Source organism: Sorex fumeus, unplaced genomic scaffold, assembly GCF_029834395.1.
Source record: "Sorex fumeus unplaced genomic scaffold, SorFum_2.1 ptg000043l, whole genome shotgun sequence".
Classification (NCBI taxonomy): Eukaryota; Metazoa; Chordata; class Mammalia; order Eulipotyphla; family Soricidae; genus Sorex; species Sorex fumeus.
The window spans coordinates 39,030,022-39,035,998 of NW_026606100.1; the positions used below are offsets into that span (position 1 = coordinate 39,030,022).

Genomic DNA, 5,977 nt, shown 5'->3' on the forward strand with positions numbered 1-5,977 from the left:
GCCCTGGAGGCCCCCCAAGTAACACTGAAGTGACCTGGGTTGGTCCTCAGCATCTGAGAAGCACTTGATCCTCTGGCCTATCATTGAACAGGTCCAGCTGGCAGAATATGACCAGAAGTGGCCCCTGGGTCTCCTGACACCACTAGGGATCTTCCTCCAAGAAGAAGAAGAAGAAGAAGAAGAAGAAAAAGCAGGAGGAGGAGGGGGGAGGGGGAGGGGAAGGAGGAAGAGGAGGAGGAGGAGGGAGAGGAGGAGGAGGAGAAGAAGAAGAAGGAGAAGAAGAAGAAGAAGAAGAAGAAGAAGAAGAAGAAGAAGAAGAAGAAGAAGAAGAAGAAGAAGAGGAGGAGGAGGAGGAGGAGGAGGAGGAGGAAGAGGAAGAAGAAAAGAAGCAGAAGAAGCAGAAGCAGAGAAGAAGAAGAAGAAGAAGAAGAAGAAGAAGAAGAAGAAGAAGAAGAAGAAGAAGAAGAAGAAGAAGAAGAAGAAGAAGAAGAAAAGAATTGGGTTTTTATAACAGGTAAAACTTTGGTAACAAAATGATACATGCACACAAAATGATACATGGAACTTTTTCAGAAAAAATAGCATATTTATAAGGCAGAAGGAAATATACAGTGAACATCTATAAAGTACAGAAAATGACTGAGAAACATCAGCAGGGTCATGTAAGGAGGAAGGTCACTGTAGATTAAAGCAGGCATCATTCTGTACCCTCCAATGACCACTGCTGTCTAATCAAGGTCTGAGGCCCTTCTTAATACAAAGGTATTTATAAGACTCATTCTTACGGATGGAGAAGGGACCAGGATGATTATGATCATTAAAAATGATCACTCTTCTGGACAAGAATTGAGTGTTGGAAGTAGTAAAGGGATATATACAATAACCTTTCAGTGTCTGTATTACAAACCATAATGCCCAAAAGGAAAAAGAGAGAGAGGGAAAGTGGGGGGTGGGGGAGGATGCCTGTCATAGAGGCAGGCAGTGGGGAGGGGACGGGAGGGAAACTGGGGACACTGGTTGTGGGAAATGTATAGTGGTGAAGAGATGGCGGTTGGGATATTATAAGACTGAAACCCAATCATGAACAACTTGGTAACTGTGTATCTCACTGTGATTCAATAGAAAGATTAAAAAAAAATACTTAATCTTAGCCCAATCAAAGCCCAAGGAATGTAACAAGGTGGCTTCCCCTTGAGAGGGTATGTCACCTGCTCTAAACTATAAGCCTCCGGACCATGTGTTTTGACTGTCTTATATCCAGAGAATCCATAAATTGGGGTGTAGAGGAAGGGCTGGAGGAATAATTGGAGGGGCTGTGAAAGAGGCATAAAATTATAAAAAGCTTCAATTGCTTGATTACACCAGAATCATTGTGTGGAAACATGTCGAGAGTTGAACTATGCCCTCTCAAAAATTTATATGTTGGAGTACCAACCTCAGAATTAAGATACAAGTTTGCAATTAAGTTGTAATTTTTAAATATTTTGGATTTTGCCTAATCCAATATTATTGGTATCTATGAAAAGATATTTGGATACAGAACGTCATGTGATATGATAAAAACATAGGTTATGGTGATACATCTATATACCAAGGAAAGCCTATGGCAATGAGAAAAACAACAGGAACTAGGAGAGGCATGGAACATATTTTCATTCTTTTTTTTTCTTTTTGGGTCACACCCGGCGATCCACAGGAGTTACTCCTGGTTCATGCACTCAGAAATTGCTCCTGGTGGTGCTTGGGGGACCATATGGGATGCTGGGAATCGAACCTAGGTCAGCTGCGTGCAAGGCAAACGCCCTACCTGCTGTGCTATTGCTCCATCCCCCATATTTTCATTCTTGACCCTCAGAAAGAACCAGTCTATGAACATTTTGACACTGGACTTCAACCTCCAGAAATGCAAGATGATAAATTTCTGTTCAAGCCACCCACTTTATGACACTTTGTTATGAAAACCCTAGGAAACTTAGTATAAACTGGGCTAAATCGCCAAGTTATGTATGAATTGCGGAATTATAATTCTATCCACAGCATCAAATTATTTCCTTCTGGAAGTCATACTCCTACTTTCCTCTGGAGAGCTATCCTTTTCTTCTTCCCTCCCACTCTCTTCTCAGTCTGGGTGATCCTGGTGAAACTCTTGGATTTGCAGAATCTTCTGTGACACAGGTGTAACCCACAGAGGATAGGTTCAGAGGTCACCATAGGAACAGCAGTTTTTAAGATGAGTTCTAAAACAACTTAGCCCTTTGCCAGAACAAGAACCTGGATGGAATAGCTGACACTTCTGCCTCTGTATGTGGCTTGTGAACAGCACCAACAAAACAGTTCAAAACAAGACAAAGAAAAGCAGAAACCTTATTATTTAACCCTGAATCCCACCGAGTCTAAAACCAACTCTCTCACTGGACTTTTCAGATGTCAACCCAAAAATGCACTATGTGTTTAAACCAGTTTGACATGGGTTCCTTGTCACTTACAATTAAACAAATTTAGTCACTGACGTATTTATCATCCATCTTACAACTGAATATTTTATGTTCAAAGTTGATATATTTATATTCACCAGCATAGACAATTATAAACTAATAAATGGAAAAGTAGATGATAAGAGATTGAATACAGAGAATGGAATTTAAGATGCTTGCCTTGTATGAGTCAGGTTCAATACCTGTTACTACACAGTTCCCCAAGCACTGCTGGCAGCAACCCTAATCACAGAGTCAGGTGTAGCCTCTGAGAACCACTGATTATGCCCCCCACACCCCCAAAATAAAAGTAACATGCCAGTGAGATAGTGCAGGAGTTAAGGCTCTTGCCTTCTATGGGGCTGATCCCAATTCAGTGCTCAGTACTGCTCTCCCAGGGTCTCCCAGGCACCACCAGGAGTGATCCCCAAGCACAGAGCTGGAATACAGCTCTAACCATAGCTGGATGTGGCCCAAAAACAAACAAAAGAGTAAATTACAAAAGTGATATCTCATTTCATAATTAAACATCTACCTACAAATGCCTATCTCTTTACTTACTTAGATATAATTTTTAGAACAAAAGTAAAATGATTCAGAAAATGTTTAGTGCTTGTCTTGAAGTGACAGAACTTGGAGTAATCTTCATCTGGCTGTTCCTAGGGATTACTTATAGATAATTTAAATTTAAAAGCAACTCAAAGTGCTAATTATTTCTCTGATCCTTTCTCTTTGGAGAAATGAATGAAGACTGTTTGATCCTCTGAATTTGACTACCACAAGTGATAACAGTCCTCCAACATTCAACATGATTGGATTGATGGGCAGACCATTGGTTGCAGGTATGAGGAAAAAATCACTCCTTTAATTAAATAGCCAGATAAGAAAGCTGGGGGGGGGGGGGGAGGAAATTCTTGTAGGCTATCAAAAAAAATTAAACTTTAGAGAAGGTTTTTAACCTTTTTCAAGCATTTCAATTCGTTCTAATAAAATTGATTGTTACAGGAACAGTGATGAGTGAGGATCTCATAAATGGTTATAGCATGGCTTCATTTTTCGTAAAGTTAACTGAAAGATAGTCTTGTGGTTACACCCTAGAAAGGAATGGTAGAAAAAAAAGCCAACTTTCAGGACTGTGGAGTCTGCCAAAACGATGTCCTGTAAATTAAAGAGTGGGAGAATGCATTTGGCTCAGTTCAGAATCCACTCACCCTTTGTATTCAATGAAAACTGAACTCAAGACCTTTTGATATCTGAGTTCCATTTACTCTTGGCAAAGCTTAGCTCTGGTTTAAATTTTTTTAAGGAAAGAAAGAAAGAAAACCTTTAAGGGGCCCAGAGGCTTTCTTGGACATCAAATGGTTCTTCCACAAACAACATAATGATGAGCTAAGTGTAAATGAATCAGAAACATACAGCGTAAGTATTCTCTGAACCACACATGCTATAGAAAAAAGGTTCAGGGAAACCTGATGTTTGTCTCTTCCTCTTAGAACTATTCATTTTCCCCATATGTTGCCCCTTTCTCAGGGGGATATTTTATCCTTTTTTGAGAAACATTTATAAAATGTTGGAAAGAAAAGAGTCTGTAGTGAGAGAGACAGTATAGCGGGTAGGGCGTTTGCCTTGCTTGCAGCCAACCAGGGTTCTAATCCCATATGGTTCCCTGAACTCAGGTGTGGCCCAAAAATGTGAAAGAGAGAAAGAGGGAAAGAGAGGGGGAGAGGGAGGCAAGAGAGAGAGAAGAGAGAGAAAGGGAGAGAGGAAGGCAGGGAGAGAGAGAGAGAGAGAGAGAGAGAGAGAGAGAGAGAGAGAGAGAAAGAATCCAGCTGTTCTAAATGTTAACTTCTCACAATCCCTTACTTGCTATACCTTGAAAGTTTAACTTTGGATAGAGGGAGCCTGGCCTAGAAGTCAAGAGACCATTTCTGGCCCTGGGCCTCCCACTAAATAGGCATGGGACTATAGCACTGGTCCAAAACACTGTACTCTGATTTCCTGAGAAGATAAGACTTCATCAGACCCTTCCAGACTAAGTTGTGGTTGAGTCTTAATCACAGGACTTGAAGTTGGCATCCTGGAAGAAATGTCTCGTGTGACCCTCACTGGGTTCTTTTTCATGTAACATTATTATTCAAATATCATTTACATATCATACATTCACCCTTTTAAGTTAGGCAATTCAGTACGCATTTTAGCACATGAATACTAAAATTGGAACACTGTGTAAAAGGTTAGCATGGCCCTTGCAGAAGGATGACAGGCAAATTCAGAAAGCATTCCATATTGGGGTAGGGCAATAACATTTTTCTAAAATGATGAAATAAAGTAAGCAATTTAATGTTTTAAAAATATATTTCCAGAACTGTACAACCACAAGCAATCCTAGAACATCTTCATTTAGCCCAAAAAGAATTGAGCTACCTTTAGCAATATGACAGTTAGCAGTGACTCTCCACCCTCCCCACTCTAGCAAACCAATAATAGATACTTTTTTGGATCCCTCTGTGGATCTGTGGATCTGTCTCTTCAAGTCATGTCATATAAATGTGTCTGGCCTTCTTCACTTTGCAAGTTTCACGATTTTTATCTAAGTTGTAGCAGGCATAAATACTTGATTACTTTTAATATCAAATATATGCACTACAAAAAAATAATAATATGCACTACAATAAAATTTCAGGGACAGAAAGAGGACAGAGAGGTCATTTGCCTTGATGTGATCAACTCCAGTTTTATCCCTGCATTGTATGTTCCCCGAAATATCACCAAGAACCCCTGATCACAGAGCCAGGAATACCCCCAAAGTGCCAGTGTGTATAATCCAAAAGTGTCCAAAATAAATTATACATAGGAATATCATATGGAATAATATTCACTGCATGAAATATTATTTTGTTTTTTAATCATTTAATGGAAATTTGTTTCCACTTTGGGGATATTTATAAATAATGCTAACCTGATCATTCATGTACAAGTTTCTATGCGAACATGTTTTCATTTCTCTGGAGTATATACTACACATGAAAATGTTGAGTCATTTGGCGATTCAGTATTTAACCCTCTTAGGAACTGCTGGATTGTTTTTCAACGTGACTTCGCCATTTTATGTTCTTACCAGCTGTATATAAATATTCCTACTTCACATTCTCATCCACACTCATTGTCTTTCTTTCTAAATCAGACATTCTAAAGGATATAAAATGATATTTCATCATGGTTTTGATTTGCAGTTCTCGAACAAGTAATGATATTGAGCTTTATTTTATTTCTTCATTGGTTACTTGTTTTTCTTCAGTGCATTCACCACTTTTAATTGTTCTTTTTAAAAAACTATTGTAAGCTCTCTTTATATATCCTAGACATGTCGCTCACTAGATGCATGATTTGCAAATATTTTTCTTTTTTTTTCTAAATGTTTTTATTGAATCACCCTGAGATACAGTTACAAAATTTTTGTTATTGGGTTTCAGTCAGGGCTCGAGCGATAGCACAGTGGGTAG

The 5,977-nt window shown here is 39.1% G+C and overlaps 1 non-coding gene across 1 annotated transcript; it reads left to right on the forward strand.

Annotated features, from left to right (window-relative positions):
• The first annotated feature begins 4,659 nt into the window (after nt 1-4,659).
• Nucleotides 4,660-4,765, forward strand: LOC130029950 (U6 spliceosomal RNA). Its single transcript, XR_008793402.1, has one exon. It is a non-coding gene; the product is annotated as a U6 spliceosomal RNA (small nuclear RNA).
• Nucleotides 4,766-5,977: the final 1,212 nt, after the last annotated feature.